The 20,034-nt window shown below is 41.9% G+C and overlaps 1 pseudogene; it reads left to right on the forward strand.

The window, feature by feature from the left end:
• Nucleotides 1–6,938: 6,938 nt before the first annotated feature.
• Nucleotides 6,939–7,447, forward strand: LOC139364275 (cytochrome c oxidase subunit 4 isoform 1, mitochondrial-like; annotated as a pseudogene).
• Nucleotides 7,448–20,034: the final 12,587 nt, after the last annotated feature.

Consider the following 20,034-nt stretch of genomic DNA (forward strand, 5'->3'; position numbering starts at 1 on the left):
CAGCATCTGGTGAGGGCCTTCTTGCTGTGTCCTCACATGGCAGAAGAGCAGCAGAGCATGAATCCACTCCCAAGAGTTGTTTTTATAGTGGCATTAATCCATTGATGAGAGCAGAGCCCTATGACCTAAACACCTCCCTTTGGCCCCACATCTCAATAATGTTGCATTGGGGATTACGTTTCCAACACATGAATTTTGGAGGGCACATTTAGACTACAGCAACTTCTTTTAGCACTCCCACAGAACTCCAGCTGTGTTCCTCTCCTAGCACTTAGTACTTGATTACCATTCCGAAATTGTGGCTGTGAGGTCATCTTCATTTTGCAAGAACCCAGCACAGTGCTTAGACTATGGGGAGGGGGGGAAACACCCTCAATAAACTCCCTTTCAACTGCTAGGGCTGGCCCGAGTAAAGAGACGATTTTGCCCTGCAGAAGCCTTAGGCCTGTTGCCTACATCAGACACAATGGAGCATGATGATTTATTGAGATATTAATTTGTACTTTCTTCCTGCTGCTATTGCTACTATCAGCATTTTTCCCTTCTCCCTTCCAATAACATAAACAACTTTATGTTTGGAGTTTTTGAGTCCTTGGCAAGAGTCACACTCCATTTTTAATAATTTTGTGAATTTCAGCATAATAAATTGAAGTTTCAAGGTACTTACAAAAGTTCACATCCAGACTTCCTTTGTGAAAGAAAGCCTATGCCAAAAGGGAAAGGACAGAAATATTCTCCAAAACAGGAAAGGAATGAGTTTAAGGAATTGTGTTCTGTCAGAAACACAGGCCTCATTCCCACCTGTGCCTGGGAAGGTGGGAACTGGGGGAGCTCTTCCAGAAAGCCAAGAGTAGATGGATATGGTGCATTGTCTCTCAGCGTGGTCAGTGGGTGAAGAGCTGGGAGGGTCCTCTGACAGCCTAGTTGCTGGGGATCATGTCTTCAGCAGTAGCATATCGGAATGTGCAGTGGTCATGACGGAGCCAACTGTGGGGAGTGGACCAGGCCCAAATTTACGGCACTGTATCAGCCTGGGATTCTTATATTATCCTGTGGAGTGGGAAAGGGTACCGGTAATGATCGAGATTTAATTTTCCCACCAGTCAGGCAGTTAATTCAATATAGAAAAATAAAGGATTGTGATCTAAAAGATAATTGTGCTCTAAAATTAATGTCTACTACATAATGCTCACTCCGATTCCCAGGAAAAGTACAGGATCTCTCAGAGCAGCCCTGAAACGGCTTTGGGACATAACATTGACCCATTCTTGCTTTGAACACACATTATCTAATATGTCAAGATGTCATTACAGGGGCAACGAAATTTCTTGCATATATATTTCTGTTTAAAGCTATTAGAAAGTCTTCTTTTGGTGTATGCTGTGATGTATCTCTTCAAATCCTATTAGTTCAAAAAGCTAAAGGCAGAAGCAATCCAGGGTGACCAATTTCAGCTTTGCTGGATACTGAGACATAGGAAAGAAGCCGACATCTGGGGGAAGTACAGTTCTCAAACATGGCCACAAGGTGGCAGGGTGACTCTGCATGCCAGAAGCATATCATCCAATGTGTGGCTGTTCTTGAATCCAGAGAGAACCCAGGAGACAGGCAATATAGAATAGTTGGAAAGCCTGTATCTAGAGGACTTTTCCACTGAGTGGTAGATTCTCATATTATTAATGTACTCATCTTCTAGAGGCAGACCGTCCAAGAGCCTCCCTGAGGCCTTAGCAGCTTTCAGATGCCAATTCTCCAGCTTTCCAAAATCAGCCTCAGCTGCACGGCAGCTCACGCCTGTAATCCCAGCTACTCGGGAGGCTGAGGTGGGAGGATCACTTGAAGCCAGGAGTTTGAGACCAGCCTGGCCAACATAGCAAAACCCTGTCTCTACTGAAAATACAAAAAATTAGCTAGGCAAGGTGGCCCACGCCTGTAGTCCCAGCTACTTAGGGAGGCTGAGGTGGGAGGATCACTTGAGCCCAGGAGACAGAGGTTGCAGTGAACCAAGATTGCACCACTGCACTCCAACCTGGTCAACAGAGCAAGACCCTGTCTTAAAAAAAAAAAAAAAAAATTCAGCTTCTCACACTCAGTGGAGAATCATGGAAATCTGTTAGGATCAACACCTATGAGGAGGCCTGGCCCTGCTCACTAGCACGCAGTGACCACTGAACAGAAGTATCATTCGAAACCCCCTCAATCTCAAAATCCTGTCTTCAAACAGGAGGAAAGACAAGCTCAATGTCAAACTCATCAAATGCAGGCTCAACTGCCTCAGTCACGGGGAAGTGGCCTTATTATCTTCAAATCACTTCCCTTGCTCCTCCTATCAGTAGGGGTTAGTGTACTGTCTGCAGGGGAGGTAGGAGAGATTGGAAAATCTGCAGAGCAATCAGAAAATTAGCATGAAATCATAACAGAAAATAAAAACCTAACTGGATATTAATTTAAGGCCACAAAAAATTTATTCGTGGAAGTTTAGAAAATCCTAATGAAAGAAATTAAGATAGGCATAAATAAATGGATGTAAAGGATACCTATGACTGAATGGCTAACAAGTTTGTTTCCCCGGCCCTCTCATCAATTCTGTAATCTGCCATACAACTCTATAGTTGAGACTTTTTTCTTAAAGTAGTTGAGTAGGTTGTATCGTCTGCAATAAAAATCCTGGTTATTACAACAGAAGACAAGGAAACAAATAGAATTAGTAAATCACTCTAGAAAAAAAAGCAAACCAATGGGAGGTGCAGCAGAGAAGAAAATGAGGGACTGGGGAAGGAATGTAGGAGAATGGCTACAGGATTTCAGAAGGCGTACATTTAATACTCAATTTTAAACTGTTTATGTTACCAAGATAGAAACTTCTATCCCTCCAAACCATCCATTGGTTTTCTACATATTCAAATGCCTTTCAAGTGAATGGACTGCTGATGTTTGTGTGAATTAAGGAAAATGGATTCCTTTTCCTTTGCCCATCTGGGTCATTGCAATGCAGACACAAGAGCAGCCACCGGCAGTAAAGTAGAGCGATCAAGACACTCAGAAAAGTAGAGCGATCAAGACACGCAGAGGCAGGCACAAAGAGGTGGAAGGGACTATGAGAAATCAACCCCCAGGAATTCGTATTCTATGATTTGTATGAAGGATATGGGAGTAAAGACTTGAGCTGACCTCTGGGTCATATAAAGATAAGCCGCTCCTAGCCCAATGGTTTCCAAACTTTAGCAAGTACCAGAATCACCTGGGGCGCTAATCAAACCACTGATTGCTGCGCTCCACCAGGTTTCTCAATCAGTGGGTCTGACATAAGTTCTGATTAATTAAATTTCTAACAAGTTCCCGGTGGTGGTAACACTACTAGTCCAGTAACTTTGTAAACCACCGTTCTAGGCCAACAAGAGTGGGTCTTACTCACCTGGGACTTGTAAGTTAAGAAAGACAGGAAAAGTTTCTGTGAGCCAGATAGGAAAATTTTTGTTCCATTATCTGTAGTTTAAAATGTATCTTTGTAGAAAAGTTTTGTTTGATTTTGTTATCCACGTGCTGCTGATCAAAGTATAAATTGCATACTTTGATTTTCCTTCTGTAGGGAAGGCAAATTTCTTTCTGTAGGGAAATTTGGCAACATCAAAATATTAAATAGGTACATCCTTTGACTCAGCAGTTCTACACCCAGGAGAAGTAAACAGTGTAAAAAGATAAATTCAGGAATATTCTGGCAGTATTTTTTGATCTTTTAAAAATCCCTAAATGGCCATTAAAAGGTGATTGATAAAATCAGTCATAAAAAAAATCACCTGGTCGGGCGCGGTGGCTCATGCCTATAATCCCAGCATTTTGGGAGGCTGAGGTGGGTAGATCACGAGGTCAGGAGTTTGAGACCAGCCTGGCCAACATAGTGAAACCGTGTCTCTACTAAAAATACAAAAAATTAGCTGGGCATGGTGGCAGGTGCCTGTAATCCCAGTTACTTGGGAGGCTGAGGCAGGAGAATCACTTGAAGCCAGGAGGAGGAGGTTGCAGTGAGCCAAGATCATGCCATTGCACTCCAGCCTGGGTGACAGTGTGAGACTCTGTCTCAAAAAAAAAAAAATTCACCTTTCATGAGACATTTACAATGTACTATTTAGTGAAAAGGCAGGTCCTTATACACATTTACTCCACTAGTCAGTGCTGCTCAAAGTAGCAGTCTATTAACTGTTTTTTGCCATTCTTGAAATTATAAATCAGCACACACTGCCTTCTTCCTTGAAAATGTCTTATCACAGCAAATAATGCAACAATTTCTCATATTATCTTCATATGCAAAATGGGTATAAAAGATCAGGATTTATAAAAAGGTAAGTTTCTTTAAGGCCTTAATGAAACTAAAACAAGTGCTTTGGAAACAGAAATATTTCCAAACACATGCCTGGTTTTATGGGAATGCTATGCTATATACCATCATATATCAACACACATCTTTTTCAAACAATAGGTAATTGGAATACAGCAATGTGTTTAATGAATAATTTCAAGAGAGAACAACACAAAGCACTAAGCAGTATTTATATACCAGTACAATTGGATAGATGGATAGGTGATCTTGTATATCAAATGTGAATCAGGGCTGGGTGCGGTGGCTCACGTCTGTAATCCCAACACTTCGGGAGGCCAAGGCAGGCAGATCACCTGAGGTCAGGAGTTCAAGACCAACCTGGACAACATGGTGAAACCCCCGTCTCTACTAAAAATACAAAATTAGTCAGGCATGGTAGCGCACACCTGTAATCCCAGCTACTCGGGAGGCTGAGGCAGGAGAATCACTTGAACTCAGGAGGCGGAGGTTGCAGTGAGCTGAGATTGCACCACTGCACTCCAGCCTGGGCAACAAGAGCAAGACTCTGTCTCAAAAAAATAAAAAAAATAAAAAAATAGCCAGGCACGGTGGCTCACACCTGTAATCCCAGCACTTTGAGAGGCCAAGGCAGGCAGATCACGAGACCAAGAGTTTGAGACCAGCCTAGCCAACATGGTGGAACCTTGTCTCTACTAAAAATACAAAAAATTAGCCAGGCACAGTGGCGGGCATCTGTAATCCCAGCTAGTTGGAAGGCTGAGGCAGGAGAATCACTTGAACCTGGGAAGCACAGGTTACAGTGAGCCAAGATCGCACCACTGAACTCCAGCCTGGGTGACAGTGCGAGACTCTGTCTCAAAAAAAAAAAAAAAGGAAATCAGGACATCTGACCATATAGTATACAGAGCTGATATGGATGCATCCTTCCCACGAAAAACACATGGAAATTCTGAATAAAATATAACCAATAAGCAAAATTTACTTCCAAAGGACAAGTATCTACCAAATTCCAAAATTTAAAAAATCAAAGCCAGAGCTTCAGCAATCCACTGGAATTTTAGTTTCAGACTTTGAGGCTATGGACTCCACAGGGAAAAAGAGGAGGATTGTAAGCTCCACCTCCACCTCCCTGCAGGAATAAAGCCCTGCACCTTAAAGAACAGTCCTGTAACTAAAAAGGAAACTGTACACAGCCTGCTCGCTAGCCCAAGGAGAGAGAGAGGAAGTTGCTGAGTGCCCTGGTCCTTGAGTTTAAAATTTAAATTAAAAAAAAAAAAAAGCCACTGCTGGGCACAGTGGCTAATGTCTGTAATCCCAGCACTTTGGGGAGGCTGAGGTGGGCAGATCACAAGGTCAGGAATTTGAGACCAGCCTGGCCAACACAGCGAAACCCTGTCTCTACTAAAAATACAAAAATTGGCTGGGCGCAGTGGCTCACGCCTCTAATCCCAGCACTTTGGGAGGCCGAGGCGGGCGCATCACCTGAGGTCGGGAGTTCGAGACCAGCCTGACCAACGTGGAGAAACCCTGTCTCTACTAAAAATACAAAATTAGCCGGGCATGGTGGCTTGTGCCTGTAATCCCAGCTACTCGGGAAGCTGAGGCAGGAGAATCGCTTGAACCAGAAAGGTGGAGGTTGCAGTAAACTGAGGTCGTGCCATTGCACTCCATCCAGCCTGGGCCACAAGAACAAGACTCCGGCACACACACACACAGAAAAAGCCACCCATGAGAAATCCTGGGCTTGCACAGGATGAGGGGTCTAAATGTTTCCTCCATATAGTTTTTAATACTCCAAGATGAATTGTTACTATAAAAAGTGATCCAGGACCACCAAAATTCCTAGGGATCCAGTAAACACAACATGAAAATCTCTGTCCTTACAGACAGAGATTGAAATAAATAATTTTACAGCTCAAAGCTTATGGGAAACTCACTGAAGATGAACTAGCACAATTAAATATCACAGAACACATGAGGAAATGAATCACCATGACAGTGAATCAGCAGACCTGAAAACTGACACCTTAAGAAGTGAAAACAATAGATGAATCAAATGGACTACAAAACAGTCAAGTTTAAAATAATTTAGAAACCATAGTGAAGGAATAAGATACTCTGGCAAAGGGACAGATTTATTTTAAATAACCAAATAAAATTTTATAAATAAAAACTATTATTAGTGGAAAACAAAACTATTGCTAGGTTAAATAATAGAACAGAGCTACCTTTAAAAAGAACTACTGGGCTGGGCCAGGCTTGGTGGCTCACGCCTGTCATCCTAATACCTTGGGAGGCCGAGGTGGACTGATCACCTGAGGTCAGGAGTTCGAGATCAGTCTGGCCAACATGGTGAAACCCCATCTATACTAAAAACACAAAAAATTAGCTGGGCATGGTGGCAGGTGCCTGTAATCTCAACTACTCAGGAGGCAGGAGAATCACTTGAACCCGGAGCTGGAAGTGCAGCGAGCTGAGATCACGCCTCTGCGCTCCAGTCTGGGCAACAAAAGCAAAACTCCATTTCAAATAAAAAAAAAGTACTGGGGTCGCGGGACACCCGGCATAAAGGGTGGTGGTGGTGGACAGCAGCGGCAGAATGTTGCCTACCAGGGTATTTAGCCTAGTTGGCAAGCGAGCAATTTCCAAATCGGCGTCTGTACGAGCACACGGAAATGATGTGAAGAGCGATGACAATGCGCTCCCAGCTTATGTGGATCGATGTGACTATCCCTTACCTGATGTGGCTCATGTCAAGCACCTGTCTGCCAGATAGCAGGCCTTGAAGGAGGAGGAGAAGGCCTCCTGAAGCAACCTCTCCATGGATGAGAAAGTCGAGTTGTATTGCATTCAGTTCAAGGAGAGCTTTGCGGAGATGAACAGGGGTGCGAACGAGTGGAAGACGGTTGTTGGCGCTGCCATGTTCTTCATTGGCTTCACGGCGTTGATTATCATCTGGGAGAAGCGCTGTTTGTACGGCCCCATCCCGCACATCTTTGACAAATAGTGGGTGGCCATGCAGACCAAGAGGGTGCTGGACATGAGGTGAACCCCGTGCAGGGCTTTGCCGCCAAATGGGACTATGACAAGAACGAGTGGAAGAAGTGAGAGATGCTGTCCTGCGTCTGTGCCTTGCTCTGTCACCACCATGCAACTCCATGCCTATTTACTGGAAACCTGTTATGCCAAACAGTACCACTGCTAATAAATGACCAGTTTACCTGAAAAAAAAAAAAAAAAAAAACTACCGCAGTGGAAGAAAAATCTGGAGAAGTTACCAAAAAGAAGGTGTGGAGAAGGGAGAAAGGAGAAATAAAGAATATGAATATGAATCAATGCATAGTTAACAGATAAGAAACACAGAAAGAGATGCTTCAGCATATGGCAGTTTAAAGAGGTCTAAGAAGGAAAGAAGGGAATGAGAGAGAGAGATAATACTCAAAGAGATGACTAAGAATTTTCCAAAATTAGAAAGTGAGAATTAAGACGGAAAATGTCTAAATAAAAACAAATCCACACTATACCCATAATGATTAAATGTAAGATTTAAAAAAAAAAAAAAAGAGAAATTCTTAAAATCAACCAGAGGAAGACAATTTATCCAAAAATAAATTATAAGTTATAATTCTCATCAGTGATAGATGATAAAGGACTAAAAAGTAATACATTAAAATGTTGAAGGGACTCTCATTTCTGGACAAGATGGAATAAGTACAAAAAACAAAAAGCTCCAAGAAAAGTCTACTCTCTCCCTCAGGGTTTCTCACCTTTGGCACTGTTGATTTGGAGCTGGATAATTCTTTGCTGTAGGATCTTGTTCTCTGTATTATAGGATATTGAGCAGCATCCCTGGCTAGATGTCAGTGACAACCCTCCAGTTGTGACAACCAAAAATGTCTTAGACATTGGCAGATGTCATCTGGGGGAATAAAATTATCCCCAGCTGAGAATCAATCCCCTTAGCCAAAGGATGTGGAAGAGGACAGTGCTGCAAGACAGAACCCTTTTGAATATACTCATTGTATTTTAGACAAACACCATGAAAGAACTGCATCTCTCTGCATCCCCACCAGGCACTGTGAAGAGCCCTGATGACCATCCTTGCCTGGCACTAACAGCAAAAGTAGCGTGCCTTCCCCTCCTCGCTGGAATGGGTTGGAGCTCTGTTGACCATTCCTGCCCTAAACCAAGACAGGATGAGGAAAGAAGCAGTGCCCCTTCCCTTCTTCAATGGCATAGCGACCACAGAACCCACATGAACTGTAGGGAGAAACACTCCACCACCCTGCACTTACTAACTGAAGCATCTCTTCAGCAAAGAGGCAATGCCCTACCTCCTCTCAGCTAGAGAGTGAGGAAGGATTATGGAGAAGAGGGGACTGGATAAAGAAATCTTGTTAAATCTGTGTATGAAGTCCTGTGCATACCCCTAAATGGTCCATGTGTGAAATCAACTGGCGTCAACATAGTAAAGTTTTGGGAACTGAACTATGGTGAGAAATATCATATAGATTTCAATTCACCTACGGATAACACACTATATAGAGCAGATCAGAAGATCAGGGCAAAGGCTATAAAAACTAAATCGACATTCAAGCCACAGCCCACAAAAGTGAATACGACATGAGTTTTGAGCCCAAGCAGGTTGATTGCCTCTAAACCAGAGTCTCATTATGTAATACTCAAAATGTCTAGGATACAATCCAAAGTTACTCATCAAAGTTATTCATCATACCAAGAACAGGGAAAATCTGAAAGACAAGACAATCTACAGACACTAACATCAAAGTGACACAAATGTTGGAATTTATGACAAGGATTTTAAAGCAGTTATCATAAAAATGCTCCAAGAAATTATGAACCCTCTTCAAGCAAGTGGAAAAACCAGAGGTCTCCGAAAAATACTCAAGATATAAAGAACAAAACTGAAAATAATAGAACTGAAAGATACAATAAATTAATTTTTTTTAACTCACTAGCTGGGCTCAGTGGCAGAATGGAGATGACAGAGGAAAGAGACCAGTGATCTTAAAAATATATCAATAAAGCCAGGCGCGGTGGCTCATGGTCATCAGGGCTCTTCACAGTGCACTTTGGGAGGCCAAGTTGGGCAGATCACGAGGTCAGGAGATCAAGACCATCCTGGCTAACACGGTGAAACCCCATCTCTACTAAAAATACAAAAAATTAGCCAGGCGTGGTGGCAGGGGACTATCTACTTAGGAGGCTGAGGCAGGAGAATGGCGTGAACTCGGGAGGCGGAGTTTGCAGTGAGCCAAGATCGCACCATTGCGCTCCAGCCTAGGTAACAGAGCGAGACTCTGCCTCAAAAAAAAAAAAAAAAGAAAAAAAGAAAGAAAAGAAGGTATATCAATAGAAATTGTCTAATCTGAACAACAGAGACAAGTTTAGGAGGAAGGTGTGAACAAAGACTCAGGGAGCTGTGGGACAATAACAAAAAAATCTAACATTTGTGTCATCAAAATCTCAGAAGGATCAAAGAAAGAATTCAGGACTGAAAAACTATTTCAAGAAATTATGAAAATATCCCAAATTTGGGGAAAGACATAAATCTAGAGATTGAAAAACCTGACTAAACTTCAAACAGGAGAAACCCAAAGAAATCCATACCCAGACATATCATAATTAAATTTCTGAAAATTTAAGACAATAAAAACATCTTGAAAGCAGACAGAAATGACAAAGTATATATAGTGGGATAATAATTCAAATGACCATGGATTTCACATCTAAAATCATAGAGGCCAGAAGGAAGTGGCACTTTCTCTTTTGTGACATATTAATAGATTAATATATATATTTGTATATTTATATATGTCAAATATATATTATATGTCATATATAAATATATTCTATATATCATATATATGTCAAATATATATTTAGCATATATTTATTGACTTAAATATATGTCAAATAGAATGCCAACAACTCTACTAAAATATTCATAAAATACAACACTAAATAGTAGATATTATCATAAAAATGAGGAAACACGTTTTAGCAAACTTTATTTTGTCCAATATAACATATTCTCCAATGCGAAATAGCATTGGGTTTATAATGGCTTATTTTTTCATTACAATTCTTATCTTTTTCAAACGTCTGTCTAAGCCCATAGACTTTATGATCAGTGTTTTGTTCCTGGTCCAATTGGTGGTGATGTTTTCCCTAACATTTCCTTGATTGTGCATATGCTTTGTTAGGAATAGCCTTAAAGTGAGAATAAGGAAAAAGAGTTGGATCTGTATTGTCTGTGTCTGAACGTACTCAGAGTCCTCACCCTCAGCCAAAGGACAAACTGTCACTGCACATAGTGATCTGAGATGTGTATTCAGATTTATACATTTATGGTATCAGATAGGATCCAATTCTCCTTTACACTCAGAACAATCTGTGTAACTCTACGTGTTTTTCTTCTTTTCCATTTCTACCAAGTCTGCACCACATTTTCAGATCCTATGATTATTTTGTTGGGGTGGAAGTGGCACATTTTTCAAGTGCTAAAATAAAGCAACTGTCAAGTCAGAATTCTATACCAGTGAAAATGTCCTTCAAGAACAAAAGGGAAATGAAGACATTTTTAGATGAAGGAACACTAAGAAAACTTGTTGCCAGCAATCCTACTCTAAAAGAATTGCTAAAGGAAGTTATTTGGACAGAAGGGAAATATTATTAAGAGAAATCCGGATCACCAGGAGTGAAAGAAGAGCAACGATGATGATAAATATCTTGGTAAACATAGTAAACCATTCTTCTTACGAATTCTTTAAAATATGTTTGATTTTTGAAGGCAAAAAGTATGTGTATTAGTTTGCTAGGGCTACCACAACAAAGTACCACAAACTGTGGGGTTTAAACAATAAAATTTTCTCATATTTCTGGAGATCAGAATTCCAAGAGCAAGGTGCCAGCAAGGTTGGTCTCTTCCGGAGCCTCTCTCTTTGGCTTGTAGATGGCCATCTTCTTCCTGTGTCTTCACACGATCCTCTCTGTGTCTGCGTCCAAGTCTCCTCTTCTTATAATGACACTAGTCACATTGACTTAGGGCTCACTCTAAGGACCTCATTTTAACTTCATTTTAACTGAATTACATATTTAAAAACCCTAGCTTCAGATACAGTCACATTCTGAAGTCCTGAGGATTAGTACATCAATATATGGATTTGGGGTGCATACAATTTGGCCCATAAGAGAATGTGAAATATAATATATAAAAAATAGAGGAGCAGAAAAAGGGACTTATATGGTGGTAAGAATTACATATTCCATTGAAGTGGTGAAATATTGATTCTCGGTAGACAGTGAGAAGTTCAGTATATACAGTGTAGTTCCTACTCCACTTAAAAACATACAAAACATGGCAATAAATAAAATATCAAAAATGTGTAAATAATCCAAAATAAGGTAGAGAAGGGGAAATAGAATAACCAAAAAAGAAAAAAAAAATTGTGACCAATAGGTCTAATCCCAGCAATGTACCTTTGATTAACATTAGAACAATCAATAACATTGCTTATTCTATCAATGACTCATTTCCAGTGTAAAATGGCAGACTGAACACACTTTTATCTCTATTACTGCACCTCAGATTTCTTAGAGAAAAGAATTTTAAGGTAAAAACCAACATCGACAAAAAGAGCAAGGGAGAAACAGTAGCAAATGAGAAAGATCAACACATATTTGGAAGATGAGAAGGATATAGCTAGAAACTACGTCTCACCATCTTTCTTCACTTTGCAAGGCACCTACACAGGGGAAATGCCACAACAGGCTAGCTGATTCATGCAGCAGAATCCCAGAATGGTTCTGTCATTGTAGGTGCCTGTTCCGTCAGAAGGTGGGGAACAGAGACAGGGCTGAAAACAGGAGAATTGGTGGAAAGGATATTTAGAGAGCCAAGCCTCCACCAGATCCAGCAGCCAACAATGAAGCCTGAGGACTATTTCCTTCCTAAGGGTCATGGATTGAATTGTTCCCGAAAATTCATATGTTGAAGTCCTGACTCCACTATCTCCGAATACAACTATATTTGGAGATATAGGAGGAAGAGATAGTTCAAATGAAATAAGGTCATAAGGGTGACCTTTAAAGAGGTAGTTCAAATTAAATAAGGTCCTAAGGGTGGGACTCTAATTTAATAGGACTGGTGGGCTTACATGGAGAGGAAAAAACACAAGAGATTTCTCTCCTCCATCCCGGTAAGGTCACAGAAAGAAGGTGCCACCGGCAAGCCAGGAATATTAAAAGGGGTTGGGGTATTTATAAGTTGTGTTTGGCCTCACCAAACACCAACCCTGCTGGCACCTCAGTCTTGAACTTATAACCTCTAGAACCATGAGTAAATACATGTGTGTTGTTTAAGCCACCCAGACAGTGGTATTTTGTTATGGGAGTCCCAGCTGACTAATATACCAAGTCTACACGGACCTCTGTTTAATCTCTGGAGAAATAAAAGCAGAGAGGCTGTGGGTTTGGAAACCAGGCATCCCTCGTGGCAAGAATGAGGTTCTGTACCAAAAATGGAGTATTCAGGAAGAGTCCATGATAATAAAAGGGAAGTCTGCCAGGTCTCTTCACCTCCTGGATTCACAAAATAATGACAACTAGGCTTATGCCCAGCAGTACCTTCAGGGAGAGAGACAGAGACAGGAAATTGGAATCTTCATCTCTAAAGAAAATTACTGGGCCCAGAAAAAATACAGCAGGTTCTCGAATAATGCTGTTCCGTTATAACGCTGATGAGAACAAAACACTCTATTCCTAACCAGAGCCACTGCCTGTGTGGAGTTTGCATGTTCTGCCCATATCTGCATAGGTTTTCTCTGGGTACCCCAGTTTCCTCCCACATCCCAAAAATGTGCACATGAGGTGAACTGTCATGTCCACATGGTCCCAGTGTCAGTGAGTGTGGCTGTGTGTGAGTGCCCTGAGATGGGATGGCGTCCTGTCCAGGGCTGGTTCCAACCTCGCACCTGAGCTGCCAGGACAGGCCCCAGCCACCCACAACCCTGAATGGGAATAAGTGAGTTGAAAAATGAATGTAGAAATAAAAACAAATTATTATAAAATAAAAATTCATAAAGTATATTATAACCATACCAATGCACAAAAATAAATGATGCACTATGAAAGCACTCAGCAAGCCCTTGTTTGCTTTTTGAACTATGGGGTAGCAGGAAGTACTAGTGACAATTTTCACTCTGCAAAAGTTAATTCATTGATTTAGCCCACCACACTATAAGCCACTATTACTCACTGATTCACCAAAAATTAGATAATTATCTTACTTGTTTTTATTAATCTTTCTTAAATGTATATATAACTCACATTAATTTCTATGTTTAATATTAAAGGGCTTGGGGTCTTTATTTAGAAGTTTTGTTACCAGAAATACACCATAGAAACTTCGTTGTTGTTGTTCTTGTTGTTAAGATAAGAGTCTTGCTCTGTTGTCCAGGCTGGAATCAATGGCATGATCTCAGCTCACTGCAGCCTCAACGTCCCTGGGCTCAAACCATCCTCCTACCTCAGCCTCCCAAGTAGCTGGGACTATAAGCACGCTAATTTTTGTATTCTTTTTGTAGAGACGAGGTCTTACTCTGTGGCCCAGGCTGGTCTCAAACTCCTGGGTTCAAGCAATCCACCTGCCTCCACCTCCCAAAGTGCTGGGATTACAGGCAAGAGCCCCAGCCAGGAACTTAACTCTTGTTTATATCAATCACCCTATGGTAAAATTGGTTTTGTTATATGTTGTTTCACTTAAAGTCATAGGTTCCAACAACCTATCAATTACATTAAGTGAAGACTTACTACATCTACAAATACCAAGAGCTGGGGGCCACAGTGAAATGGAATCCCGAATAATCACCCTGAAGTGACACAGCAAGTAAAGCAGCCCACAACCCTGCCCTTACAAGCTATTTTGGTGCCCCACTCTCAAACGTGAAAGAACCACCAAGGATCACACTTCATTTTTCAAGATGCTAATGGAGGATTTGTTCCAGAATAACCTATGACAGAGTAAAAGCAGTTTTTCATTTTTTCGGTTTTAGGGCTCTTTTTTACTTTGAAATTTTCAGGACCCCAAAGCACTTTAGTTTTTGTTTTATTTACTGATATTTACCATATTCAAAATTAAAGATGAGAAAATTTAAAAACAGAAGCATATACAAGCACAAGTTCGATTAGCCACTGGGTGATGAAGTCATAGCTCCTCATGCCCCCTCTGCAAATTTTGGTGTACACTCAATAAAATGAGAGAAAAAAGACAAACACATTCTTATTATTATGAAAGTAGTTTTGACCTTGCAGACCCTCTAAAAGTCTTAGGGACCACCATTACCTTGAGTTCACACTTTGGGAACTGCTGGAGTAAAGGATGGGATGCAGGAAAAAACGGCAGTCTCACAGTAGATAAACAGAATGAATTTGTCAAACATAAAAATGCTTATTATAACCTGGTGTGGTGGCTCACGCCTGTAATCCCAGCACTTTGGGAGGCTGAGGCGGACGGATCATGAGGTCAGGAGATCAAGACCATCCTGGCTAACATGGTGAAACCCTGTCTCTACTAAAAATACAAAAAACTAGCTGGGCGAGGTGGCGGGCACCTGTAGTTCCAGCTACTCGGGAAGCTGAGGCAGAAGAATGGCATGAACCTGGGAGGTGGAGATTGCAGTGAGCCGAGAGCCTGCCACTGCACTCCAGCCTGGGAGACAGAGCAAGACTCCATCTCAAAAAATAAAATAAAATAAAATAAAATAAAATAAAATAAAATGCTTATTATATATAAGCTATCACTATGTATACTCAATAGAAAACAAAATTGAGGAAATATCTGCAGAAGTAGTTCTTTCCTTCAAGGAGAATATAGACTAGAATAAGGCCAAAAAAGAAAAAGTGTATGAGAGATATGAATAAAATGAGTGACAGATTCTGAATGGGAGAGTTGACAAAGATTTCAAAGAGAAAACAGAACAGCATGTGACTTGGGCCACAATGGAGAAAAGAACCCTTTTTAATAAAGTGAGTTCAGACTCTTCTCTTTGTATTCATTTTACATAGACCAATTTTCTCAGATAAAATAAAAATGTTTGTCTCCAGGATCCAACTGAGTTCATAAAGAGTGGGATAGCCTTAAGTTGATTAGAAATAGTGTTCAGAGTTTCAAGAAACAGACATGGAATCAAATCAGTACTTTCCATTAACCAAACTCTTGAGAATAGTTTCATATTTTAAACTCTAAGACAATCATCTTTTTTTTTTTTTTTTTTTTTTTTTTTTTTTTTTTTTTTTTGAGACGGAGTCTCGCTCTGTAGCCCAGGCTGGAGTGCAGTGGCCGGATCTCAGCTCACTGCAAGCTCCGCCTCCCGGGTTCACGCCATTCTCCGGCCTCAGCCTCCCGAGTAGCTGGGACTACAGGCGCCTGCCACCTCGCCCGGCTAGTTTTTTGTATTTCTTAGTAGAGACGGGGTTTCACCGTGTTAGCCAGGATGGTCTCGATCTCCTGACCTCGTGATCCGCCCGTCTCGGCCTCCCAAAGTGCTGGGATTACAGGCTTGAGCCACCGCGCCCGGCCCAGACAATCATCTTAAAGCAAGAATTCAATCAGCAGTTTATTGTTGCACGGAACAGTATCATAAAGCAGTCAGTCACTGTCCAGTTTCTAGATTTCTATCACACTCTGTTTGTTTTTTGTTTTTTGAGATAGGGTCTCCCTCTGTCACCCAGACTGGAGTACAGTGGTGCCATCTCAGCTCACTGCAACCTTCGCCTCCTAGGCTCTAGTGATTCTCCTGCCTCATCCTCCGAGTAGCTGGAGTTACAGGTGTGCACCACCACACCTAGCTTTTTTTTTTTTTTTTTTGTATTTTTAGTAGAGACGGGGTTTTGCCATGTTGGCCAGGCTGGTTTTGTACTCCTGGCTTCAAACAATCCACCCACCTCGGCCTCTCAAAGTGCTGGGATTACAGGCATTAGCCACCACAACCAGCCTCTATCACGCTTTTTGTAAGGGCAAAGCAATAGTTCGAAGTGGATAAAATCATTAAGAGTATACAACATAAGCATATTAAAACTTTACACTGCATTCCAACCTGGGCAACAGAGTAAGACCCTGTCCCCTGTCTCTTAAAAACAAATTAAAAATTAAAAAATAGGCCGGATGCAGTGGCTTACACCTGTAATCCCAGCACTTTGGGAGGCTGAGGTGGACAGATCACGAAGTCAGGAGTTCAAGACCAGCCTGGCCAACATCATGAAATCCCATCTCTACAAAAAATTAGCTGGCATGGTGGCAGGCACCTGTAATTCCAGCTACTCAGGAGGCTGAGGCAGGAGAATCGCTTGAACCCAGGAGGCAGAGGTTGCAGTGAGCCGAGATCGCACCACTACACTCCGGCCTGGACGACAAAAATGAAACTCCATCTCAAAAAAGAAAGAAATAAAATAAAAAATAAAAATTAGAGCCTTAAAACTTTAATATCCTATCCCCATATGATGCCTCACACCTTGGCAAGGTACCCTGAAACAGTCCATTTTCCCCCATGAGAAAAGTTGCTCTTTGGTATCATTCTTCCTCATTTGTCACACTCAGTGCTCTTTACCCACTGTCAACCCGAGTTTCAGAGTCTCATCCTGACTTCCTGTGCTTCTTAATGTTTCCAAAAATGAGACAATTTGAGTGTTTTCATTTTTATAAATCTGTAATGTTTTCATAACATTCACAAAGCATACTGCCTTCTGCTTCTTCAGAGCCCACCACAGCAGCCTCTTATTCAGATGGACTTTCCCAACAGCAGCTCAAACACCAAAAATTACCCTTCCAGCGCCATGGTTTCTACAGTGCAACAGCTCTCAGGTTGGAAAGAAGAGAACAATTTCTTCTCTGACCGAGGCGATTATTTCAGGCTTTACCACCTGCAGTGGTTAGTAGGTGTCAACTTGACCGGATTGAAGGATGCCTGGATGTCTGGTAAGCAGTGTTTCTGGATGTGTCTGTGAGGGTGTTTCCAGAGAAGAATAATGCAGGAGTCAGTGGCCTAAGAAAAGCAGACCAATGTGGATAGGCACCATTCAGCTGGCTGGTGGCCCTGCTAGGACAAAGAAGGGGTACGGGAAAAGATGGGGGATTCACCTCTGCTCTTTCTCTCCCTCCCAGAGCAGGACTGCCTCCTCTTGCTGTTGGATGTCAGACTCCAGGTTCTTCAGCTTTTGGATTATTGGACTTGTACCAGCAAGCTCCTGGAGGCTCTCAGGCTTTTGGCCTCAGACTGAGAGCTGTACTGTTGGCTTCCCCAGTTTTGAGGCTTTCGGAATTGGACTGAGCCATGCTACCAGGCTCTCTGAGAGCCATGCCACTGGCTTCTCTGGTTCTCCAGCTTGCTGATGACCTGTGATGGGACTTTACCTTTGTGATCGTGTTAGCCAATTCGCCCCTAGTAAATCCATTTTTATAGATATATCCTATTGGCTTTGTCCCTCTGGAGAACCCTGACTAGTACACCATCCCAATGATATCTAAAGTCTTAAAGAGGAAATGTAATACTCCAAATAAAAATCTAATTGAAGAAGTAGATATAAAAGTTTCATGGGCAGTATAGCAGACAGATTCTAAGATGGCTTATGATTATCCCCATCTCCTAGTACTCACACCCTTGTTTAATCCCTTCTTTTTGAGTTAAGAAAGAACCTATGACTTGCTACTAACCAAGAGACTACAGCAGAGGTGATGGAATGTCACTTGCATGATTCTATTACTAGGAGACTTTCTCCCTTGCTGGCTTTGATGAAGCAAGAGGCCATATTGGGAGGTTCACATAGAAGGGAATTGAGGGTAGCCTGTAGCTAAAAGCCAGTAAGAAATTGAGGCCCTCAGTCCATCGGCCTGCAAGAGTCTGAATCCTGTCAATGCCCGTGAGCTCAGTAATGGATCTGCCCCACTCAAGCCTTCAGATGAGAGCCCAGCCATAGCTGACACCTTGATTGCAACAATGCAAACTCCTGACCTACAGAGCTGTGGAATGAGAGATAAGTATTTTTTTAAGCCACTAGCTTTGTGGTAATTTGTTATGCAGCAATAGATAACAAATATAGGGGAGTATAAAAAAATAACACTGTAGAAAATATGACTATGGTTCTAATTATCACCACTAAAATCTAACAATTGATTTGGACTAGTTAGGAAAGATATTGTAATGAACTTCTAAAAATTCTAAGAAAAAGGATGATGGGGTTAAGGGAGAGGGGTCACCCTCTACCTTCTTCCTGTGGAGAAGAAGGGGAGGGCTGTTGAAGGCAGCCCAGTTCGTAAGGGCTCTGCAAACCTGACACTAATAGAGCTGGTATGTCTCAGCCAAAATACCAAGAATAGTGAAACCAAAGGGAAAAGCAGATTGGCAGATATGGGGAGTTAGAGCAAGAGCTGGGAAGCAAGAGTGACAGAGAATGTCAAGATGGGCAGTGGGAGGATCCCAGAGCAGATATCTGAGACAAAGAAAGGTTACTCCCAGAAGGAAGGGCTGGATGGCTAAGGTCAGGACCAGTGGACACAAGGTCATTTATGTATGGGTATTACTAGAATATTAAGCCTTTTTAAAGCTCAACAATGGAACAGCCAGAAATTTTTCAGGCTTATCAACATCATTGAAAGGGCTTTTATAAAACTTCAGAGCCAGGAAGGCATTAAACTCTGAAAAGTAAGGCAGGCGGATCACTTGGGGTCAGGAGTTCATGACCAGTCTGGCCAACAGGCTGAAACCCTGTCTCTTCTAAAAATACAAAAATTAGCCGGGCGTGGTGGCAGGCACTTGTAATCCCAACTACTCACGAGGCTGAGGCAGGAGAATCATTTGAACCCAGGAGGCGGAGGTTGCAGTGAGCCAAGATCGTGCCACTGCACTCCAACCTGGGCAAGAGAGAGACTCCATCTCAAAAAAAAAAAAAACTCTGAAAAGGTACCCTGAAGCATATCCACCCAGTGCTATAGCCATCCATCAGTCTTTCCTGAGAAGGGTAGGCCACGAAGCCCAGAGAGATCACCAAATGCACATCAGTGGAGAAGTGCTGAAAACCCTCTTGGCTCTTAAATCAAAGAGGTAGCTGTTGCAGCCCTTTTCAGAGCCCATCAGTGAACTCTGCCAAGGTTTCTGCAGGTTGTGTGTGTGCACGTTTCCCAAACCCACATGCTCATGGTACAAGTACGCTTGCACAAAACAATAAGCATTGGGGAAGAAAACATGATTAATACTTCTATTTAAAATCTGAGTTCTGCACCTTTGGGTGCTTGTCCTAGATTCTCTTCCCTAGTCTTACATTTGTACGCAGATCATTTGTTCTTAATTTTATATTCCTCACACACAAAAAATGGAATCAATGACTAGGTACCCTGTTTCTGAGAGTCAGATTGTTCTCATAATATGAGGTACGCCCTATGGGGAGGTACATGCCATGGGAAGGATCTTATAGCAGGTAAAGGGACAGACATTTATTAATGCATATGTTGTGCCAGCAACTCTGTTGCATCTCTTTTACTCCTTGTAATTCCTCCGAGTGGAATAAGCCAAAGCCTCTGGGAAGTTAAACAATTTACCTGTTACCCAGCCATTGAGTGGCAGGGCCAGAGTTCACAACTCAGGAACCTCTGGAACCAGGCCTGTGCTCTCTTCCACCAT

This window comes from Macaca nemestrina, chromosome 7 (genome assembly GCF_043159975.1).
Source record: "Macaca nemestrina isolate mMacNem1 chromosome 7, mMacNem.hap1, whole genome shotgun sequence".
In the NCBI taxonomy this organism is placed as follows: Eukaryota; Metazoa; Chordata; class Mammalia; order Primates; family Cercopithecidae; genus Macaca; species Macaca nemestrina.